This window comes from Saimiri boliviensis, chromosome 17 (assembly GCF_048565385.1).
Source record: "Saimiri boliviensis isolate mSaiBol1 chromosome 17, mSaiBol1.pri, whole genome shotgun sequence".
NCBI lineage: Eukaryota > Metazoa > Chordata > Mammalia > Primates > Cebidae > Saimiri > Saimiri boliviensis.
The window spans coordinates 24,658,470-24,683,134 of record NC_133465.1 but is presented as its reverse complement, the minus strand read 5'-3'; the positions used below and the strand labels follow the sequence as shown (position 1 = coordinate 24,683,134).

The 24,665-nt window shown below is 43.0% G+C and overlaps 1 protein-coding gene across 3 annotated transcripts in view; it reads right to left on the bottom strand.

Moving 5' to 3' along the window:
• RFFL (ring finger and FYVE like domain containing E3 ubiquitin protein ligase) overlaps window positions 1-22,894 on the bottom strand; it is an 84,458-nt gene extending 61,564 nt beyond the window's left edge. For all 3 annotated transcript variants that reach the window (XM_074388385.1, XM_010343637.3, XM_074388387.1), the window contains exon 1: window positions 22,678-22,894. The gene's annotated coding sequence lies outside the window, so the exon portion shown is untranslated. The remainder of the gene's footprint in view (window positions 1-22,677) is intronic.
• Between the last annotated feature and the right edge of the window lie 1,771 nt (window positions 22,895-24,665).

The window sequence follows — 24,665 nt, the reverse complement described above, 5'->3', positions numbered from 1 at the left end:
TTAAAAGTTATTTATCCAACTCACTTAATTTTCCTTAATTATATTATTCCAGTAGGACAGCCACGCTGAGCTTTTGTAAGGTATTATAAAATGTTCCCTGTTTTATTTCCTCCCCTTCAGTGTTTTCCTTTCAGAAAATGGCTTTGTTTATAGAAGTTTCCCTATAGTTCATGTTAATTAGTCCTTTCCAAATGATAAACACATCTTTACAGCAGCTGACAAACATTATCTCTTCGACCACACTTTTAAAAAAATTTCTGTAGTTGATGATAAGTTACAAATTTTAGTATGAAACAACTCTCAAGATACAGACAAATATGGAACCTCCTTCAGACAAAAAACACATGATTAGAAAAGCTCCTGGCCTATTCTATATTTGTGAACTTTAAATAAGAAAGAGAAAATACGGCCAGGCTCACGCCTGTAATCTCAGCACTTTGGGAGGCAGAGGTAGGTGGATCACGAGGTCAAGAGATCGAGACCATCCTGGTCAACATGGTGAAACCCCGTCTCTACTAAAAATACAAAAAGTTAGCTGGGCATAGTGGTGCGTGCCCGTAATCCCAGCTACTCAGGAGGCTGAGGCAGGAGAATTGCCAAAACCCTGGAGGCGGAGGTTGCGGTGGGCCGAGATTGAGCCATTGCACTCCAGCCTGGGTAACGAGAGCAAAACTCCGTCTCAAAAAAAAAAAAAAAAAAAAGAGAGAGAGAAAATCCAGATAATTGTGGCTTTCTGATTAAGTTCTTTCAATACATTAATTTAAAATTAGCCAGGCACAGTAGCATACACCTCTAATCCCAACTACTCTGTAGGCTAGGGCAGGAAAATCGCTTGAACTCTGGAGATGGAGGTTGCACTGACCTGAGATTGTGCCACTGCACTCCAGCCTGGGCAATAGAGCAAGACTCTGACTCAAAACCAAAAACAACAAAAATAGAAAATACATTATTTTAAAACTCAGGTAATTTACCACCCAAAACTATTTATATGTTTTTTAATAGGGTGGTCCCAACAGATATTATTTAATGAGTGTGTATATGTGTGTGTGTGCCCATTGTTTTACTTGAACAGAAATATGTGATGTCATTGAGATCCCACATTTGCTTTCTTTTCTGCAATAGATCTGACATTATAAACAATAAGCAGGTTTCAAAAGAGAAATTAAAATATCCATCTATTTCTCAGGATTCTGTAGTCTTCCAAATCCACAGAAAATTACCAAATACAGCTGGGCAGTGGCTCACGCCTGTAATCCCAGCATTTTGGGAGCCTGAGGCAGGCGGATCACAAGTTCAGGAGTTTGAGACCAGCCTGGCCAATATGGTAAAACCCTATCTCTACTAAATAAATAAATAAATAATTAGCCAGGTGTGGTGGCACGCACCTGTAGTTCCAGCTACTCAGGAAGCTAAGGCAGGAGAACCGATGGAACACAGGAGGCAGAGATTACAGTGAGCCAAGACTTCGACACTGCACTCCAGCCTGGGCAACAAAGCAAGACTCCATCTCAAAAAAAAAAAAAAAAAATTAGCTGGGCATGGTGGCGCGTGCCTGTAATCCCAGCTACTCAGGAGGCTGAGGCAGGAGAATTGCCTGAACCCAGGGGGCGGAGGTTGCAGTGAGCCGAGATCGTGCCATTGCACTCCAGCCTGGGTAACAAGAGCGAAACTTCGTCTCAAAAAAAAAAAAAAAAAAAAAATTACCAAATATATACAGAAGATCTGGGAGGATGCAAACACAGCAGGGAGAGAACTGTAATGGGAACAAAGATCAAAGAGCTATGTTTAGCTTAAATTACCCCCAAAAATTCAGCATTGAATTTTTTTTTTACAACAAGCATATATTCATATATTACTTGATAGTTTAAAATTAAGTTAAAAATGTAAACTTTGTATTGCTTATAAACTACTTGGCTCTCACTTCACACTCTTTCCTCTCAACATCTCCCTTTTATCTACTTCCCTACCCTTGGCATCCTAAATGATACTGCACATGTCTTCTTTTTAACAAAATTAATCTTACTAGTGTCCACATTCTTTTTCTTTTTTTATTTTTTTAAAGATGGGGTTTCACCATGATGGCCAGGCTGGTCTTGAACTCCTGACCTCAGGTGATCCACCCACCTTGGCCTCCCAAAGTGCTAGGATTACAGGCATGAGCAACCACGCCCGGCCTATCCACATCCTTTTTCTAACTGAGAAGTTGGTGAATGGATAAACACAAATTTCCAGGAATCAGTGCCTGCCTCACCTTGTTGATAATTAATGACACTGCCAAATTCTAATCTTTGGTTTTCAGGGATCTTACAACCTTTTTTTTTTTTTTTTTAAACGATAGCACGTACTATTTAAGAAAAACAATATGGATAGCAACCAAACAACTATCATCTAATAAATCACAGAAAATAAGCATGAAAAATGAAGTAAACTTTATGATACTCAACAATCAACTCTAGGGGAAAATTTAAGAATCAACAGGGGTGCTTACTGAAAATGAGTATTTCCCATCCCAGTCCCTCAGACACTCTGAATTAGCAGACATGGAGGGAGGCCCCAGAAACTGAATTTTTAATAAGTATCTCTCTCTTCCAAGTCTTCTTTTCTTTCTTTGAGACACAGTCTCACTCTACTGGCCAAGCTGGAGTGCAGTGGCACAATCTCTTGACTCACTGCATCCTCCACCTCAGGGTTCAAGAGATTCTCCTGCCTTAGCCTCTCAAGTAGCTGGGATTAGAGACATACCACCACACCCAGCTAACTTTTGCGTTTTAGTAGAGACAGGGTTTCACCATGTTGGACAGGCTGGTCTTGAACTCCTGGCCTCAAGTGATCCACCTGCTACGCGACCTCCCAAAGTGCTGGGATTATAGGTGTGAGTCACTGCACCCAGCCTTTCAAGCAATTCTGATACAGATGGCCCGTGGATCATGTTTTGAGAAAAAGGACACAGCTATGTTCCCTAAGCACCGTTTAGAGTAAAATGAAAAAAAAATTCTCAAAGACCTCCAAGCTGAACAGTAGTCACACTGAGCAGGTCCTACACATCAGTCCCCTTACCCACAAAAACCACAAAGAATATAACGAACTGTATTTATGTTGTTGATTGAATCATTACTTTCTTCAAGCCTTCAGAGACAATTATCCTAACTACCATTAAGGATTTCACCTGTCACCCACAGTCTTGTTATATAAGACATTTTCACACCTGGGATGCAATACAAGGGGCTTAATGGAATTTTTATAGCTGAAAATTAAAGTTCACTTGACTCAACAGAATAGTCAAATAAAACAAAGGAGAAAATCTCCCCCAAAGGAACAGGTTGAAAGTAGAGGCTTTTGACTTCCTGATGAGCCAATTTTGCCCAGAAATTCAAACCATGGGATGCTATATAGCTTATATGTCTTAAGAGTGCCCAAATGTCAACTTATCGCCAGATCAGACAGCTCAGGCTTACTATAACATTTGGAAGCACAAACCTGCTGTATAAAATGGCCTCTCTTGGGAGATAGAGGCTGTCACCATGGCAGAGATCATTCCATCTTTGGACCTGAAGGACCAGGCAGTCCCTTTAATCTTTAACGAGCCACTTTCACATTCAGATACAGGAACTGGCACTGCATTAGACTCAACCTGCTTCACAGCACTTTGCTGCAAAACAACCCCACAGTTGTGTGAGGGTACGCTAACCCAGTCTGCCCCCACTGGTACAGTTACCAGAATCTGTTCTATAATGCAATTGTGAGTACTTTATTATCCACTATGGTATAATACTTCATAGCTCAGAAAAGGTATCCAATATCAAGAGGTTAGCAACTGCCTACCTCGGGCACAATGAAATACTACATTCCTCTATGTCAGTAATTGAAAAAGTAGCAAGCATGCAGGAAAAGAAAGAATCCAGAAGGGTCAGGACACAGCCTGAGGACCTGATGACAAGACTAGGGGAAAAGGAAGTCAGCGACATGACCAAACTGCTATCTTGGGCAGCTCATTTCAGAAACCCAGCAACAGAAATCTTGGAATGATTTGATAGGTATAATTGTCTGTATAAGGCTATTTCTTAGGGTTTTTTTTTTTTTTTCCTTTCCTGAGCATCTAATACTGAAGAAGGGCAGGGAAAAGATCAAACTCCACCACGTAAACTCTAAAAGCTTCATAATGAAGTGACTAGTAGGCTCATGTCCTATTACTACCTTGCCCCGGTAACCATCTTCTCAGAACAAAGATTCTGTAATTCAGCTCTGAAGATTGCTTGAATACATCATTTTTCTTTACTGTATACCTCTGAATTTGTCTCTTCCCATAATACACACACTCACATGCACACATGCCCTGCCTCCAATAAGTCAAACTTCCTAAACCTCTACCCTGGTTTCCACTAATAATGCCCCAAGATTAAGTTACCTTTGTTCATGTACTCAAGTATAGGGGGCCTTTGCTGACATGTGTTTCATCCTGAAGGGTGATTTCTAGCCAAGGAGATAAGATTACCTGCTCACCTATAGTTAATCTTCAACCTGGCTTCTGTAGGCTATAGAAATAAAAGGATATGACTGCACAGCTTGAATGTCTCATCAAGGTAATCAAAGTAATGGAAGAGGGAGAGAAGGCAGAAGGAGAGATTTCAAAATAAAGACTGAATTGTGCATTTGGTAGCACTTAGGAAAACACTCCATCTGACTAAGCAGCTGATGTGTAGACAAATACCCCAAGGACTGTGCATTCTCTGAAGATTATTGTGCTCACAGTTCTCACTTCCCTCAAGGTTCTGCAAGAGATCACATCATAAAATCAGCCTTGCATTATTTATAATAAAGTAGATAGATGAATTCTAACATCCAGTATTCTACCGATGTACTCACAAATAAAGCTAAAACTTTATTTCAACTCAAACCCATGTAACAAGGAAGAAAATATATTTTCTTTAGGTATTTCAAAGATACCTCTCTCATTCCTTTTGTAACAGAACAGACAAGGGTTAGAGAAAGGAAAGCAAAGCTCCATCCGAGGTCCTCTTAAAAAAATTCACATGCGGGTGGGCACTGTGGCTCATGCCTGTAACCCCAGCACTTTGGGAGGCTGAGGCAGGTGGATCGGGAGTTCAAGACCAGCCTGACCAACATGGAGAAACACCATCTCTACTAAAAATACAAAATTAGCTGGGCATGGTGGCGGGTGCCTACAATCCCAGCTACTCAGGAGGCTGAGGCAGAAGAATCACTTGAACCCAGGAGGTGTAAGTTGTGGTCAGCTGAGATTGTGCCACTGTACTCCAGCCTGGACAAGAGTGAAACTTCGTCCAAAAAAAAAAAAAAATTTTCACATGAAAAAATGCCCCATAATACATTACCCATTTGAAAAAAAGCACCGCGAACAATACATACATACACACAGAGAGAAAGAGAGAACATGCGAGCACACAAGAGAATTAGTGAGCACGCACACATACACTTAAGAAGTCTAAAACCATCTAATAGCAGTTATTCCTGGTAGGGATAGGGGTTTAACTTCTGCTTTGTGCTATTTTAGTTGTGTTTTTTTGTTTTGTTTTGTTTTGCTTTTTCTGAGACGGTTCTCACTCTGTCACCCAGGCTGAAGTGCAATGGTATGATCACAGCTCACTACAGCCTTGACCTCCCTGGCTCAAGCAATCTCCCACCTCAGCCTCTCGAGTATCTGGGACCACTGGTACATGCCACAATGCTGGGCTAAATCTTTTATTATTTGTAGAGATGGGGTCTCTATATGTTTCCCAGACTGATCTCAAACACCGAGGCTCAAGCAGTCCTCCTCTGCCCCAACCTCCCAAAGTGCTGAGATTATAGGTGGGAGCAGTTTAACTGTATTAGAAATAAAATATTTGATAAAATAAAGCAAAACAATTTGAAAAAGTTTTTAGGGCCTTTGGAAGCCAAATTTTGAGTACATTTAAAGCTATAGTCATGGAGGCAAATTTATAAAGAATTAACAAGAAATTCACAGGTTTTTTTTTTTTTGTTTTGTTTTTTTGAGACGGAGTTTCGCTCTTGTTAACCCAGGCTGGAGTGCAATGGCACGATCTCGGTGAGCCGCAACCTCCGCCTCCTGGGTTCAGGCAATTCTCCTGCCTCAGCCTCCTGGGTAGCTGGGATTACAGGCACACGCCACCATGCCCAGCTAATTTTTTGTATTTTTTTTAGTAGAGACGGGGTTTCACCATGTTGACCAGGCTGGTCTCGATCTCTTGACCTCGTGATCCACCCGCCTCGGCCTCCCAAAGTGCTGGGATTACAGGCTTGAGCCACCGTGCCCGGCCCAGAAATTCACAGTTTTGAAATTGCATTATTTGTCTATGGGCAGTACTGTGCTAGGAATGCTGTGCTATCTACTGCTGGGTAAAAAGAGTTTGTCTAGGACCTTGCTGTCAAGGAAACCATGTGGGGGAGGGCTAAAAAGCCAGTCAACAGACCACTGTGACACTGTACAGAGGCAGATTCATCCAGAGAACTAAAAATACAACTCAAAAATCTTAGTCAAATCAGTTTTACTAAGTAATCTGATGAACTTAAAAACCAGATATAACACCTATTAGAATGGCTAAAATTAAAAATGGTGGCTGGGCACAGTGGCCCATGGCCATAATCACAGCACTTTGGAAGGCCAAGGCAGGCGAACTGCTTGAGACCAGAAAATCGAGACCAGCCTGGCCAACAGGGCGAAACCCAGTCTCTACTAAAAACACAAAAAATTAGCCAGGCATGGTGGTACATGGTTGTCATCTCAGCTACTTGGGAGGCTGAGGCAGGAGAATTGCTTGAACCTGAAAGGTGGAGGCTGCAGTGAGCCAAGATTATGCCACTGTACTCCAGACTGGGCTACAGGGTGAGACTTTATCTCAAAAAAAAAAAATTAATAATAATAATGACAATATCAAATGCCAGTGAGGATGCAAAGAAACTGAATCTCATACACTGCTGGTAGGACTATAAAATGGTACAGCAACTCTAGAAAAGAATTTAGCAATTTTGGCCTGGTGTGGTGGCTCACGCCTGTCATCCCAGCACTTTGGGAAACCATGGTGAGCAGATTACCTGAGGTCAGGAGTTCAAGACCAGCTTGGCCAACATGTTGAAACCCTGTCTCTACTAAAAATACAAAATTTGGCTGGTAATGGTGGTGCGTGCCTGTAGTCCCAGCTACTTGGGAGACTGAGGTAGAACTGCTTGAACCCGGCCGGGCATGGTGGCTCATGCCTATAATCCAAACACTTTGGAGGCCAAGGCGGGCGGATCACCTGAGGTCGAGAGTTCAAAACCAGCCTGACCAACACGGTGAAACCCCATCTTTAAAAAAAAAAAATATTAAAAAAAAAAAAAAAAAGACCTGCTTGAACCAAGGAGGCAGAGGCTGCAATGAGCTGAGATCGTGCCACTACACTCCAACCTGGGTGATGGAATAAGAGTCTGTCTCAAAAAAAAAAAAAAAGAGTTTGGCAACTTCTTTGGAAAACTGAACACACTCTAAGATCCAGCAATTTCATTCCTGGATACTTAACTCAGAGAAATTGAAACTTATGTCCATAAAACACCTGTACACAAATGTTCATTATGGTTTTATGTGTAATAGCCCCACACTGCTAATAACAAAAATGCCCTTCAACAGGTGAATAATTAAACAGCCTGTGGTATATACACACCATGGAATACTACTCAGCAAGAAAAGGAACAAACTATTGCTGCACAGAGTAACTTGGATGGAGGGTATGACGCTAAGAGAAAAAAGCCAACTTGAAGACCAGGCTGAGAAACACAGTGAGACCTATCTCTACAAAAAATACATTCCAGGCTGGGTGCAGTGGCTCACACCTGTAATCTCAGCATTTTGGGAGCCTGAGGCAGACAAATCACTTGAGCTCAGGAGTTCAAGACCAGCCTGGGCAACATGGTAAAACCCCATCTCTACAAAAAATACAAAAATTAGCTGGGCATGGTGGCACACGCCTGTAGTCTCATCTCCTCAGGGAGGAATGGGAGGATGGCTTCAGATATGGAGGCAGAGGTTGTAGTGAGCTGAGATTGTGACACTGCACTCCAACCCAGGAGACAGAGCCAGACACAGTCTTCAAAAAAAAAGTTCCCACTGTTCTATGCATATAAGTTTTTTTTTTTTTTTTTTTAAACACCTAGTCAATTTAAAAAAAAATAAAAAACAGGCCGGGCGCGGTGGCTCATGCCTGTAATCCCAGCACTTTGGGAGGCCGAGGCGGGAGGATCACGAGGTCAAGAGATCAAGGCCATCCTGGTCAACATGGTGAAACCCTGTCTCTACTAAAAATACAAAAAATTAGCTGGGCATGGTGGCGCGTGCCTGTAATCCCAGCTACTCAGGAGGCTGAGGTAGGAAAATTGCCTGAACCCAGGAGGCGGAGGTTGCTGTGAGCCGAGATCGCGCCATTGCACTCCAGCCTGGGTAACAAGAGCGAAACTCCGTCTCAAAAAAAAAAATAAATAAATAAAATAAATAATAAATAAAAAATAAAAAACAAACAAAAAAACCCACGTAGTCTTAAAAGGTCACATACTGTTATGATTCCATTTCCATATTTCTGAAATGACAACATTGTAGATACAGAACAGATTACTGGTTGCCAGGGATTAGGACAGTAGGGAAAAGGGGATACGTATGATAATAAAGGAGTAGCACAAGGGAGATCTTTGTGGTGGTAGAACAGTTACAGAAATCAATACATGTGATAAAATGGCTCAGAACTACACACACACATGCACGCACACACAGAGTACCATGTCAATTTCCTGGTTTTGATACTGTACTATGGCTAAATGAGACATAACCATTGGGAGAAAAATGGGTGAATGGTACATGGGAACTGTGTAGTGTTTTTGCAACTTCCTGTGAATCTATAATTACCTAAAAAATAAAGTTTAAATAAAAGGGTGGCAATTATTTAGTCAACTATCCAGCCACTATGGGGGAACTAAGAAAGGCAAAAAGTTTATAAATTATAGCATGTTTCATACTATTTTGCAGTCTCTACTATGCAGGAGAGATAATTATTTAAGCATAGACTGGCTGTTGGCCCAACTATCCGAAATACATTCAGGCACTATCTGTACCCTATCTATCAACGATATTTTTATTGGGCCTCCCCAAAGCCATGAGTAATGGGCCAGAAGGTTGCAGAAGTAACCAGTCCAGAACGAATGAACTCTCATTGCAATTTTAGTTCAGCAGGCAGTGTCTGCTATCAGAAACATCCAAAAACCACAATAATTAGACAAGTAAGTTGTGAAAGATGTGGTTTCCAGGTAAGATATGTGACAGGCAAATACTGCAAATAGTTTTACTTACATATGAAGACAGATTTGTGGGAGAGACGGTGGAAAAAATAAAAACAATGCTGCTTCTGTGATTCTCTGGCCCTATCCTCAGAGGACTTCACATGTAGTGAGAGCAGAGTATTTGCCTCAAGCCCAGATAACCAACTTTTACTTTCTACACTGACTCAGGCCTCTTACTGAAAATGGTGTGTCATCATTTATTCAACTAACACCACTTACAAGATGAGGCCCTATGGGGCAGTAACATCTATATATCTTATGTAGAATTCAACTCATTGGGAAGACCTACTAACAAACAGGAAGACCTCCCCCCCCCAAAAAAAAAAAAAACCCATAAAATATAACCACCAGTGAACTCTTCTCTAATCCAATGGTTTAGCTATTTATTTAGCTGAATGTGTGTGTGTGTGTGTGTGGTTTTTTTTTTTCCTATTTTTGTTTTTTTCTTTTCTTTTTTTTTTTTTTTTTTTTGAGACGGAGTTTCACTCTTGTTACCCAGGCTGGAGTGCAATGGCGCGATCTCAGCTCACCGCAACCTCTGCCTCCTGGTTTCAGGCAATTCTCCTGCCTCAGCCTCCCGAGTAACTGGGATTACAGGCACGCGCCACCATGCCCAGCTAATTTTTTGTATTTTTAGTAGAGACAGGGTTTCACCATGTTGACCAGGATGGTCTCGATCTCTTGACCTCGTGATCCACCCGCCTCGGCCTCCCAAAGTGCTGGGATTACAGGCATGAGCCAACGAGCCCGGCCTACCCTATTTTTGTTTTTTTTAAGATGGGGTTTCACCATATTGGTCAGATTGGTCTCGAACTCCTGATCTCAGGTGATCCACCCACCTCAGCCTCCCAAAGTGCTGGGATTACAGGCATGACCTGGCCAGCCAAATGTGTTTTTAAGGTGACTGGCTTATGTATCAAAAATGTTCACAATTTTAGAATAAACTATAAAACATCCTTCAGTGCTAACAAAACTAAAACAAGAAGTATTGCTAATAACATTTTTAAATCACATTCCACACAAGTAGCTCCATGTTAAAAAGAATAGTTTTAAGCCCACACACAAAACAGAATCTATTTGTAAAGACCCGTTCAAAAGGTAATCATCCTGATGGGAATGTGAGGCAGCTGGCGCCCAGTGGTTGACAGCTCAACTTTTACAGCTAGAATACTTGGGTTCCAACACTGCGTGGCTTTGAGCCCCCCCACCTTTAATTTCTCTGTGCAGCATTTTCACATCTTCAGAACACAGATAATACCTACACATCTCATAGGATTGTTGGGAGGATTAAACGTGTTAATACAGCAAAGTCCCTGGCACCTGGACAGCACATAATAACTGTTGATAATTTTCATACAGGTAAAATAGGGCACAAAGAGAAGCACCACATAGCAAAAGAAGTGCCAGTCTTTTGATCAGTCTTACACAAAATTCTCTCATGCTTTTAGACAAGGATAAGCCTTCCCCTAACTCCCACTGAAGAATGCATACAATTTCATTCAGAGAAAGTATCATCTGACACAGTGGAATGAGTTAAAAAAAAAATCCTGCTGAGCATGCCCAATGCTCCCCAAGCTCCTGTGGCCAACATATGGATTTCAATAGGAAAGGAAATTGTCTGTAAAGACAGTTTTACAACATCTATCACCAAACAACAGTGAAGTTCAAAGTGAAAATTCAACACTTCACAGAGCAGGCAGTGGGACTTTCAAAACACATCTGTCCTCTCACTCCTGTTCCCTATCCCTCTTTCCTAATCAAGGTTATAATAACCCAAGCCCTCTGCAGGCTGGCACACAAGCTGAGAACATGCTACCCTGCTGAATAGTCATTAAAAGGAAAGAAAGGCCCAGGGGGCTGCTACAACAGTCCCATAAACCTCTCATCCTTAGTTAAAAAGATAAATTTGTTCTAGAGATACTTAAAGAAAAAATACTTGACTGGAAAAACCTAGATGCAATACCTTTCTCCCATTTCTAGTTTTCTCAACTATTCAGGGAACAACCATGGACATTTTTGGAATCAGAAACAAATTGTTTCTAAAAGTGTTAAGCTGTGCTTGTCCAAACGCCTCCATATAGCTAGTAATTTAGACAGCTGTGTTAGGAGCCACAGAAGCTGCATTTTCTAACCAGTATTGCTTGTGAACAATTGAAACTTTCTCCAGTGTAAAGTCCAGACACAGGAAGCAGTGTTCTCTGAAAACATTCAAACAGTTTCATTATTGTTTAACTACCAAAATAACAGCTCCAATAATCTATCAAGTTTGACATTTCATCCAACTAAGCAATCAAACCAGGACGAAAGCATGCATAGATTTCCCCGCCTGCTCCAAATCAACACTAATTTTGACATTATAACCACAAAAACTAATAATGTATCTTCGTAGACTATTTATTTTTTTCTTTATTTTCTTGTTGCTTGAAAAATGACCTTGTTGCAAGACTATTTACAAAAGCCCTCTAAAAAGCAAACACAAAAGTGTCTCAAAGAAACTGCACACCCCTAAATTTTATTTTCTGTCTCCCATCTTTAAGCATCTTTAACTGTGAGTTAAATTACAGGCCAAGCAGTTAGAAACCTCTTTCCAGTATTTAGTCAAAAGAGGGGAATATATCTCTTGATACAAGCCCCCAATGCAAGTTCTATCAAGTTGTTGTTGTTGTTGTTGTTATTTTGAGACGGAGTCTTGCTCTGTCTCCCAGGCTGGAGTGCAGTGGCATGATCTCGGCTCACTGAAACCTCTGCCTCCTAGGTTCAAGCAGTTCTCCTGCCTCAGCCTCTTGAGCAGCTGGGACTATAGGTGTGTGCCACCACATCTGGCTAATTTTTGTATTTTTAGTAGAAATGGCTTTCACCACGTTGGCCAGGCTGGCCTCAAACTCCTGACCTCAAGTGATCCACCCACCTCGGCCTCCCAAAGTGTTGGGATTACAGGCATGAGCCACTGCACCTAGCCTCAATTTACTCTTAAATATATTAAAGGTTGGCTACTCTGGGCACATTGCTGATAGGGTACCCCTGCTTTGCAAGGAGCAATAATTAAAAGATAATGAAGGGAACATCATCATTTGGAAAGTGTCACAATAAGACATGATAAGGCCTACCACCTTCAGAAGTCAACCTGTGGCAAATGTGGCTAAGCTATGCTGCCAAGCGCAAGAGAAGGATAACTGGAGTGCCAAGGCTAAATGACAAAATACCACCAAAACTGGTCAAATGAGGCACTTAAAAATTGTATACAGCAGATTCAGGCATGGATTTTGTGAAAGAACAACACCTATATCCAAGAGGGCAGCTGTTGCAGCATACAGTCCATCTTAAGAATTTCAACAATTGCCGGGCGCGGTGGCTCAAGCCTGTAATCCCAGCACTTTGGGAGGCCGAGGCGGGTGGATCACGAGGTCAAGAGATCGAGACCATCCTGGTCAACATGGTGAAACCCCGTCTCTACTAAAAATACAAAAAATTAGCTGGGCATGGTGGTGCGTGCCTGTAATCCCAGCTACTCAGGAGGCTGAGGCAGGAGAATTGCCTGAACCCAGGAGGCGGAGGTTGCAGTGAGCCGAGATCGCGCCATTGCACTCCAGCCTGGGTAACGAGAGCGAAACTCTGTCTCAAAAAAAAAAAAAAAAAAAAAAAAGAATTTCAACATTTCAACAATTTAGGCCGGGCGCGGTGGCTCAAGCCTGTAATCCCAGCACTCTGGGAGGCCGAGGCGGGTGGATCACGAGGTCGAGAGATCGAGACCATCCTGGTCAACATGGTGAAACCCCGTCTCTACTAAAAATACAAAAAACTAGCTGGGCGTGGTGGTGTGTGCCTGTAATCCCAGCTACTCAGGAGGCTGAGGCAGGAGAATTGCCTGAAACCAGGAGGCGGAGGTTGCGGTGAGCCGAGATTGCGCCATTGCACTCCAGCCTGGGTAATAAGAGCGAAACTCCGTCTCAAAAAAAAAAAAAAAAAAAAAAAAAAAACAGACTAGATAGTAATTGTCAACATATTTTCCTTTTTAATACTACTTTGGGTAGTGCAAGAGACATGCTGATGTGCTGTAGCAAAAATTCTATCAAGTAAATGCAATTTAGGAATCTGATGAAGATCATCTAGAGGTGAAGTCGCAGAACTACTATCATTTTAATGTCCCCCATTAATTAGTGGGTCCACAGTCACTATTCCTCAACTGCTGGTCTCGAACTGTGTCAACATTTCAGAGTTGGGACACACTGAATTAGATCAATGGTAGTGGTAGTGAGGATTAAGAATCATCTGAAGTCCTGGATTCAACCATATGGCCAAGAGTACAACAGGAAGGTTGAATGCCCTTTGACAAGCTGAGAATATTCTGAAATCCCTCTTCCCACCCTCTCAGTAAACAATGGCTAAGGTATACTTTAGCTCTGACATAGAATGATTACACAAACTCTTCCATCAGTATATGATAAGTAGACAAATATAAGAGAATCGGAAAGATTAAGAATTTTCCACTGTGGACTGGGAAAGTCCTCATCTCCTAAATTATTCCTTCCTATCCCCACTTGAGCATAATTTTAGCCCCTAACTGTTCCTCTCCATCCCTTGATAAAAATCCAGATTCTTCAAACTAGCTGAATTTCAGCAGACCTACTCCTGCTAAGGCCCTAGAAAACACTACTTCCTCTCTCCCCAAATTAGAACATTCCGTTATCCAGCATTTTAGAATAAAGCATATGCTCTTCCACACCGTGTAAAATAATACTTAGCATAGTTAAGACAGTACAATCCAACCCAACTGCAACTGGCTATGCATCTACTGATGCAAAACCTAGAAGAGAGATGGAAGTTGACAGAAGCAGTAGCTTGGTTATTTCTCAGGCAGATATCTTAATCATTATGAAAGTAAAAAAGCATGGGAGGATTAGCAGAAAATGCAGGGGGTAGGGCACATAGGTTCTTGTATATTTTAGGACAAAATACACTGATTCAATTGCCACTAAGACTATGTACATGTGATCAGTACCAAGACTGGGAAGATTTTCCAAAGCAAATGAAAAGAGTAAGACAAGAAGAGGGTAAGGTAGGAGAGGAGGATGCACAATTTACCTAAGAAAAGCTTTTTTTTCCTTCCAAATCTTTTAACATAATCCAGCAGTTGCAAATAAACAATGATGCTGATCACTAATAAGCTGCAGTTAACCACTCAGAAGCCAGCAGAGCCTTCACTTGGCCTAACTTCCTCTAAGTTTCAAGATGACAGCATTTCTTTTAAAAGAAGTTAAAACGTTTCAGCAAATCATACTGGCTGCAAGCAGTTCAAATCCAGATGGATTTCCCCTACTCTTAGAACTAGCCACTGGTAGAAACAAACGACTGTCCCAGGTAACCCGGCTCACTCCACAACCCAGAGATAATGAAAACATATTTTTATATGCAGTTCTAGAAAAGGCATGTGAACATGAAAACAGAAGATGTAGGTTTAACTGCAGCATTGCAGAGCAGCAGCTTTGAAAAGTCAGATAACATTAGCTCAACAAAATCATATACTGAAGTGTGCTCAAATTCAAATTCAGCACATAGCGATAGGTAGCAGCTGAAAAAGGCTGCTGAGAGTGCAAGAAGGTTTTGTTGTATCTTTTCAGAGGAGAGGACAATGAAGAAATTACCAGATCAAGGTCACTTTTCAACCTGAAAAAAAAAAAAAGGTTAGTAACTTTAACAGAGATAAAAACCTATATAGGTCATAACTCCATGAAATCAGCGGCCTGGTGAGTGTCCCTCCAAGAATCTTGTAGGAAATTAAGTGTGTTTTCAAGTTATTAAATGTAAAGTCTCCTTGAGAGTAATTTCAGTTCCTGAAGACTAAAGCCATTTCTGTGAAACACACAGAAAAATTATGGGGAGGATTTACAAGCCATCACATCATAGCCTTTCTACGTTCACATCAGGTTGGAAACACTACAATCTAAAAAGCATAGAACAACGATTTGGGAATGCATAACAAATAATAATATAGCTTATCTGAGAAAACCACTTCATTCTCTAGTCTTTACAAAAATTCATGTGCTAATGTACCTGTAATATACTTAGGAGTTTCCAAAAATGACACATATTTCCTCAAAAGAGATATAGAAAAAAAAATCTCTGGGTAAAAAGCCAATGTCTCTTCTGAATGCTTAAACAGCCAATTATGTGTCTTAATACATTAATTCTATAGAGAGAAAGACTATTACAGGAAAGTCAAATAAGACATCTTAAAAAATGTACCCTGAGGACTAAGTCCATTCAACTGACAGTAAAATCACCCCTCAAAAAAGCAGTTTTATGTAACATCTAGTATTTTAATTTTCCAGCTGCCAACAGAAATACATAAGAAGCAGAAATTAAACTAATTATGGCACCAGTGCAGTGAACAAAACTTTCATTGTATTAAACACTAGTTAGACATTTGCCAAACAATACAAAGGCCCTTAGGGTAGAAACTTCTTTAGAATATAAATGATTCCCAATCAATATGACAGAAATTAGTCTGCTTAGGCAATCAATAGATTCATGGTTTAGATGTAAAAATTCAACTGACATCATAATTCAACATAGAAAATAAACATATAGTATAAGAAACTAATCTCTAAAATGGCTCTAAATCACTGTGATTTACATATGCTGTATCATTAATTGGCCCTTTAAGCTGGTATTGTACTAATCAGCTTTTTTAACATCCTGCCCACAAAAGAGCTTATTCATTTAGCTAGGAGACAGGTGTTAGCAACCAGAAACCTCTTTTAGCCTCGAGTTCCAGGGACCCGGCCTGCTGTCTTAAAGGAAGGGCAGCTTTAAAGAGGGAAAAGGAGGAGAGAGGGATAGAGAAACAAAGACCAAAAGCGACAAAGGAAGATAAGGAAAGAAATGGATGTCAGGTGCTACTTAATGGGGCCACCCTCAAAGCCTCCTAGGCTAGTCTGAGCTCCTGGGCTACTGTCCAAATACAGACAGCAGAATTTGGGTAATGTTATTCATTTATTCCTGCAGATAGTAACTCTGGGCACATGCCAACACTCCACTCATTCTAAAAAATTGTTTAAAGTGTTGCTAATTGTCCTGTGACTCATTCTTCTTACCCATATTCTCTGGTTCTTAACTTTAGTCCTCACTCTTTCATACATTTTCTGAAAGAGCTGACTGAATAGATATTCCTGGAAAGAGATATAGAGAAAGTTGGATTTAGAAAAGCAGCTTAAACCTACAGAATAAAAATTGTGTGAGGAAGTGGGAGAAGAGATGTTTATTGGGTTGCCTACAATGTACAAAAACCGTATCTTATCTCTTTTAATCTTCTCATGCATATTTTCCCTCTTTTAAGCCACCTAACAGTCCTACCAGGTATTTTCATCTTGCAGATGAAAACAATTAAACTCACAGAGGTTAAGTAAATTTGCCTAAGGTAGCACAGCCAGGAAGTGGGGGAGCCAGAATTCAAAACCAGGTTTGTCTATTCCCTAATACATCTAGTGCCTGAATCTGTTTTAAGTCAGATGGTTCTATATTTCAGCAATCATTCTTCCTCCCACAAACTCATCAAAGGACTGGTGACTAAATTTTATTAACTATTTATTACGCACTTATTATCTTCAATAAAGGCTTTCAGCTGTGTAAAAATAAAACTGACTTTATTCTAAAATTCGACATACAGAGAATTCCCAGGCATCTCTCGCATCCAACACTGATCATAACTAGATTCAACTACCTTTTCAGACCGCCAGTTGTTTCCACATTATCATTCATTTGTCCACTCATGAGATAAAGGAAGCTACTTTCACCAAAAACCTTCCCTCATGACTCCTGATAAATAATACAGCAGAGGGGGCCTCACTGTAAAGCAATTTACATAAAAGTTGTAAAAGCCCTTTGTTATCTGTCATGACTAGGAAATCGGCTATTCTAGCAAATCAAACATCCTGCATAGCATAATGATTCTATTAGCGGGACTACCAATTTATAAGGAATTGCAATGTGCATAATTTCAATCTAAAAATTTTTTTTAAAAGGTGGGGGGCAGGCAGAATGGCTCACGCCTATAATCCCAGCACTTTGGGAAGTGGAGGCAGGTGGATCACCTGAGGTCAGGAGTTCGAGATCAACCTGGCCAACGTGGTGAAATCCCATCTTTACAAAAAATGCAGAAATTACCTGGGCATGGTGATGGGCACCTGTAATCCCAGCTACTTGGGAGGCTGGGGTAGAAGAATTGCTTGAACCCAGGAGGGAAGTTGCAGTGATCAATATCACACCACTGCATTCCAGCCTGGGGGCAGAGTGATACTCCGTCTCAAAAAAATAAAAATAAAAAAATAAGTAAATAAATAAGGTAGCTTCCATGGGGTATGGCCTCACACTAAAAATAAATTATAAAATAGGAAAAAGAATAAAAGGTAGCTCCCTGGTCATCACTTACCCACTCAATCAAAATCTCCAGGAAGTGGGGCTGGGAAATCTGCATTTTTAAAGAATATCTCAGGCAGTGACTCAGTAGCAAATCACCAGGTATCTCACTGTTCAAGAAGTGGGTGGGTTTTGGGAACTCCTTACAATAAAACATGCTTAAAAGGCCAAAGCTGCACTGACTCAACACAATGTGACCTGTCTGATGATTCAGGAGACTTCAGGATCTCCCATTACCACTAGGTTATCATTCACTACCAATCACCAGTCACTTTACTAGCAAAACAGTAAGGAAAAGTTAATAAAGACTTTCTATTAGTAGAAAGCGGGAGAAAACAAAACAAAAAAAAGCTTTTGTTTTACTATCAGATTCAAAAACTGGTTTTACTCCAGGGAAAATGCAGATTTTTTTTTTTTTTTTTGAGACAGTTTCGCTCTTGTTGCCCAGGCTGTAGCTCAGTGGCTTGATCTCAACTCACTGCAGTCTCCGTCCCCAGGGTTCAAGTCATTCTTCTGCCTCAGTATCCCAAGTAGCTGGAATTACAAGCACATACCACCATGCCTGGCTAATTTTGTGGGGGTTTGTTTGTTTGTTTGTTTGGCGATGGAGTCTCGCTCTGTCACCAGGCTGGAGTGCAATGGGGCGATCTCGGCTCACTGCAACCTCTGCCTCCTGGGTTCAAGCGATTCTCCTGCCTCAGCCTCTGGAGTAGCTGGGACTACAGGCGTGCGACACCATGCCCAGCTAATTTTTGTATTTTTTTTAGTAGAGACGGGAGTTTCACCATGCTGGCCAGGATAGTCTCGAATTCCTGACCTGGTGATCCTCCTGCCTCAGCCTTCCAAAGTGCTGGGATTACAGGTGTGAGCCACCAAGCCCCACCTCATTTTGTGTTTTGAGTAGAGACCAGGTTTCACCATGTTGGTGAGGCTGGTCTCTAACTCCTGATTTCAGGTGATCCACCCGCCTCCCAAAGTACTAAGATTACTACAGGCGTGAACCACGGCACTGACCGAAATGCAGATTTTATGCTTTAAAAAGGAAACTGTTTAAAAACGTGCAGACTCTTTTAACCAACTGCTTAGCTTCACTTCAGAATAACAGGCCCAAATACATCAAAATGTGGAATATTCCACCCTCCATAAGAAAAGCAAGGGAGGAACTTCATGACAGTCTTAATGAAGAGAAAGGATAATGGGTTTAAACTAAGAAGGGTGTAACAGGATTAGATATGACTGCTGTCCTGACCATGGCAACTGTTAAATCCTGGAAACAGGGAGAGCAGAGGTCTTTAAATCCAGGAGGCCAATTCCTACCTATCTGAGGTGGCTTTTATGTGAGATATAATAGGCTATCCTAGTAAGAGCCAAATTAGTTTTACTATTTTAAAACTCCCTAACTAATACAAAGTCACAAAATAAGAAAGTGATCAGATATTTCACTATGAAAGAACAGGGAGTCTGTTTGCATATGAAAAGATTGTCTTTAGCCTGGGCACAGTGGCTCACACCCCCAGCACTTTGGAAGGTGGAGGCTGGCAGATTGCTTGAGCTGAAGGAGTTTGAGACCAGCGTGGGCAACACGGCAAAGCCTTGTCTCCACCAAAAACACAAAAATTAGCTGGGCGTAGTGACACATACCTGTGGTCCCAGGTACTTGGGAGGCTGAGGTAAGAGGCTTGTTTGAGCCCAGGACTCGCGGTTGCTGTGAGCTGGGATCATCCCACAGCACTCCAGCATGGGTGACAAGAGTGAGACCCCATCTCAACTTAGGAAAAAAAAAAAAGATACTAGCATGACAACTTATAAAATAAAAAAAAAAGACTGTCTTTACAATTGCCAAAATATTTCTTACATAAACACCAAATAACCATTACCAATAACCAGAAGCAAAACAAAAATAACCAGTAATCATCATCAAACTGGTAACCATTACGAAACAATACAACGAAAAAGAAAAAAAAAAAATGAGGACCTCAATTTAAAAAAATAGAAGAAAAAAAGAAACAACAATAATAATGAAGCAGCTTCTTGCTTGAGACTTCAACAATAGCAATTTAAACTACATGTTCTCATTAAACTCTAACACCTTAACGCTGTTGTTGTATTAAAAAGTTATGAGATTCTAAGGTATAGAGGTTTTTTTTTGTTTTTGTTTTTGTTTTTGTTTTTTTTGAGACAGAGTCTCACTCTGTCGCCAGGTGCCAGGCTGGAGTACAGTGGCACAATCTCGGCTCACTGCAACCTCCACCTCCTGGGTTCAGGCAATTCTCCTGCCTCAGCCTCCCGAGTAGCTGGGACTACAGACGTGTGCCATCATGCCCAGCTAATTTTCATATTTTATTAGAGACGGGGCTTCACCATGTTGACCAGGATGGTCTCGATCTCTTGACCTCATGATCCACCCGCCTCGGCCTCCCAAAGTGCTGGGATTACGGGCATGAGCCACCATGCCCAGCCAGGTATAGAGGTTAAATCTTTCCTCCAAAAACATAAACACTATGGCTAAGACAAGTTTGGTATAAAAGTCTCCATCATTAAAACAATGGCAGTATTAAAAGTCCTATGTTAAGAATAAAAAAACAAGGTGGAATTAGTCCCCCTACCAACTTCTTAGGTTTACAGAGGTGTTTTTAGAAAGTCTTAGGCATGACACTCATAGAGATGGGTGTGACTATATTTAAATCACAATGCACATTGTAATTAGAAAAGAAATTGTGCCCTTTTTTGTTATTGTTGCTGTTTGTTTTGTCTTCTTAAATTCTGGTCACTGAAAATGCCTTTTCCACTATCCTTAAGAAGTGTTCCAGCCCCAGGAGGTGGCTCACATTTATAATCCCACCACTTTGGGAAGCCGAGGCAGGAGGATTGCTTGAGCCCAGTTCACGACCAGCAACATGGCAAAACCTCACCTCTGCAAAAAATGTAAAAACTAGCTGGGCGTGGTCGTGCCTGCCTGAATTCCCAGCTACTCCGGAGGCTGAGAAGGGAGAGTCACCTAAGCCTAGGAGGTCGCCTTGATTACGCCACTGGGTACAGTCGTTCACATCCACAATCCTAGCACTTTGGGAGGTGGAGGCCAGCAGATCGCTTGAGCTGAAGGAGTTTGAGACCAGCCTGGGCAACACGGCAAAACCCTGTCTCCAGCCTGGGTAACAGAGTGAGACTGTTTCCAAAGGAAAATAAAAAGGTGTTCCTATTAGATGGTACTAAGCAGAGTTATGTCAACTGGCTTGGTTGTGACAAGGTTTGAAATAAACCAATTTTTACGGTTTCTGAGAAAAGCTTTCTCTTTTTGTGCATGTTATTTTGGTAGCTGGTTAAACTGGTCGATTTAGAGTATTTACAACCCTTGATCCCAATGTAAACAAGATATCACAACTGTCTACCTGACCAATATAAAAGTTTTTGATGGGCTGGTCTTTGTAATTAGATAGATATTAAAATGAATGTGTCCTAGATTACATGAACATTTTCTTCAATCACCATCAAGATTAGTTAGCCCTGCCACATCTATCTGCAATTGCTATGAACAATACCCAAGAATTTTCAAACTTAAGAATACCTCTAAATAAACTGTAACTTAAATTGTACTGTAAAATTCAGAATTAGTAAATATACAATAAAAGTTCAGAAACCCTTGCCATCATCTATTTCCTTGAATGTGAAAGAGAATGCAATCAGGGAAAAGGATCAAGAAGTTGTCAAACCTGAAATCCCCTGAACAGAAAAAACTGTCACGGCTAGGCTGCAGCCCTAGAACTCTACACAAATTCAGCCCAGTGCCTTGTTCCCTGCCTACTCCCATTCCTAGAAGAATGGTATAATAAATGGGCAGCCCAGCCCACATTTGAGTAAATTGAACTGTCACTGGGAGAATGATTAGGCACCCCAAACAGTTGTAGCGACAGTGGTAACAGGAAGTCTCTCTGCCTCCAAACCAATCATCAAAGGGATGCATAAGGAACTTACTGCTTTCTTAGAAGGCCACAGGCACCCCGGGATGTTTGCTCATCACGTCACTCTGGCCTTTAACCGGGGAGCAAAGTGATAGCTGTGGGTAAAACCCTATTTCCAAGCCAACAATAATCCTTCCTTATGGAAGATGGGGAGTGCACGCTGCACTCTCGATTACACAAGCAGTTTTTTCCCCCCTAGAACAAATGACAGACCAACAAAAAGGAGAAAATACGCTGTTGTTTGTCTCTTCTGCCACCCTGAATTCATGAGCAGACATGCCAGCGGAGGCTCTGGCTCCCCTGGTCTCGCCAGACTTCCCCATGTCTGGTCAAACGTCTCCTGGGCAGCCGGCTGAAGAGAGGCCCCATTTCCCTCTCGGTCTTGACCGCTGCCGCACAGTGGCGACCTCACACACGTCGCGAACAGAGGACAACTCCCAAGCGAGGGAACGGTGGACCCTGGGGGTACAGCCGCATTCCCAAACTTCTCCATCCAACCTCCAAACTCCAAACCTCCCTCCTCCAGCCGCCTCCGTCTAAGACGGAGGTAGGGACCGGCTGGTGCCTTTCAAGGGGTGAGCAGGCCGCCGTGGACCTGCCTCAGTTTCCTCCGCCGTACAAAGAGGCATCTATCTGTTCCCCGCAAGCCCACTAGACCGGCCGGTCTGCAGGGCGCTGGGAGACAGTCGAGGACGCACGTCTCCTGTTGCCGACCCCACAGGTGAAACGCTTTCTTTGAGAGGACTTTTCAAAGGACAGGTGTGGGCTGCTCTCAAGGCGGAGACTTCCAGCAAGGAAGGGGCTTTCCCCCCCACCCCTGTAGGGCAGGGAGAGTCCCAGGCCGCGCCCCACACAGAGGAGGAGCCCCCAGACCACAGCCTGGCGGCACCCGAGCGCCCCCCTTCCCGTCATTCCCCAGGCCGGGCGCCCACGGCCCCCAGCGCTGCCGCCGCCGCCTCCTCACCTGCTGCGGCCGCCGGCCCGGCCAGCACCTGGGAGGGGAGGCGAGGGGAGGGGCCGGATACCGGCCGCGAACGCCTCAGGCAGGGAGGCTGCGGACTCCGCCGCGGCGGCGTCTCTGGGGCTGAGGGGCACCCGGGGGCGGTCGCGACATCCTCACGGGCGGCCCCAGGAAGTCGGCCCCCCCGCAACCCATCCCCAGCCGGCCTGGCCCGGCCGCTCCCGCCCCTCGCACGGCCCCGCCCCTGGCTCGGCCCCGCCCCCTCTCGGGAGCGCGCCTCCGATCCCGCCGCGCCCGAGTCCACCATAGAGAAGAGCGAGGCGGGCGGCAGGCTCGAGTGCGGCCTCCGCGCGCGCGCCCCCTGGCGGAGCTGAGGCTCCCGGAGGCGGGGCCGGGGCGGCGGGAGCCTTGGGACCTATAGGAGGCGTCGTTTCCCCGAAGTCAGGTTGTGGACTGCTCCTGGTTACTTTGATCACGCAACTCTGCTAGAGGCGCCCAAGGGTCCAGGTCCAAGCTTAGCTGGGTCAAGACTCGGCTTGGTGACCTTGATCGAGTCCCTTAACATCGCTGAACTCATTTCATAATAAAACTTGGAGGCCGGGCGCGGTGGCTCACGCCTGTAATCCCAGCACTTTGGGAGGCCGAGGTGGGTTGGATCACGAGGCGAAGAGATCGAGACCATCCTGGCCAACATGGTGAAACCCTGTCTCTACTAAAAATACAAAAAATTAGCCGGGCATGGTGGCACATGCCTGTAATCCCAGCTACTTGGGTGGCTGAGGCAGGAGAATCGCTTGAACCCAGGAGGCGGAGGTTGCGGCGAGCCAAGATTTCGCCACTGCCCTCCAGCCTGGGCAACAAGAACAAAACTCCGTCTCAAAAAAAAAAAAAAAAAAAAAAAACTTGGAAACGTGGCTTTCATGTCTCACTGCCTCTCTCATCAGTCTATGAGCAGGCGATGGTTTTCCCCACTTCATCATTGCAGAAACCCAGCCCCACTAGGGGTCACAAACTTATTCGGGGTCCCACAGCTGGAAGTTATTAGAGGCCGGGTCCGTGGGACCTAAAAATCCATGTTTGTCCCACTCACTCTAGCACTTTCCAGTCTAAACCCCTAGGACCAGCTACTTCCCGTCAGGAAGGTGAGGAACCTGCTGAGGAAGGGCTGTGGTAGAATGATAATGACTCAGCAAGAATCCACGCCTTTCCCCCATGCACCTTTAGCAAGGTACTTCACCTTGAGGAACTCCGGTTTTCTCATCCCAGAAACGCAGGTTGGCGTGAGGATTTAGTGAGGGAAGGCATGTAGCTGTGCTTAGTAAACCGCCCAACAGCAGGGCGGCCCAGGGGATGGTTCGCCAGGGTGGGCTACAATGCCTAGTCATTAACATAATATTCATTTCTAATCCTTTTTTTTTTTTTTTTTTTTAAACGGAGTTGCGCTCTGTCTCTCAGGCTGGAGTGCAGTGGCGCAATCTCGGCTCACTGCAACCTCCACCTCCCAAGTTCAAGCGATTCTCCTGCTCAGCCTTCCGAGTAGCTGGGACTATCGGCACGTGCCACCACACCCAGATAATTTTTGTATTTTTAGTAGAGTCGGGGTTTCATGTATTGGCCAGGCTAGTCTCGAACTCCTGACCTTGTGATCTACCTGCTTCTGCCTCCCAAAGTGCTGGGATTACAGGCATGAGCCACCGCTCCTGGCCTCAAATCTTTCTTTTAAATGATGTCTAGTGACACTTTTCTTAGGCTTTAGATTCTATTGAGAAGTCCCAGAGTTTTTCTGAGCAATTTGTACTTTCAAACAAGGAATATCATAAGGAAAAGTGAAGTAAAAATAAGGTCATGTATACATATCAGACGCTGTCACTTTACAAGTATTATTTCCAATCCTCACAACCCAGCAAACTGACTACTATTATTCCCATATTATCAGTGAGGATCTACATATTAAGTAACTTACCCAAAACCACATGGTTAGTAAAAGGTGG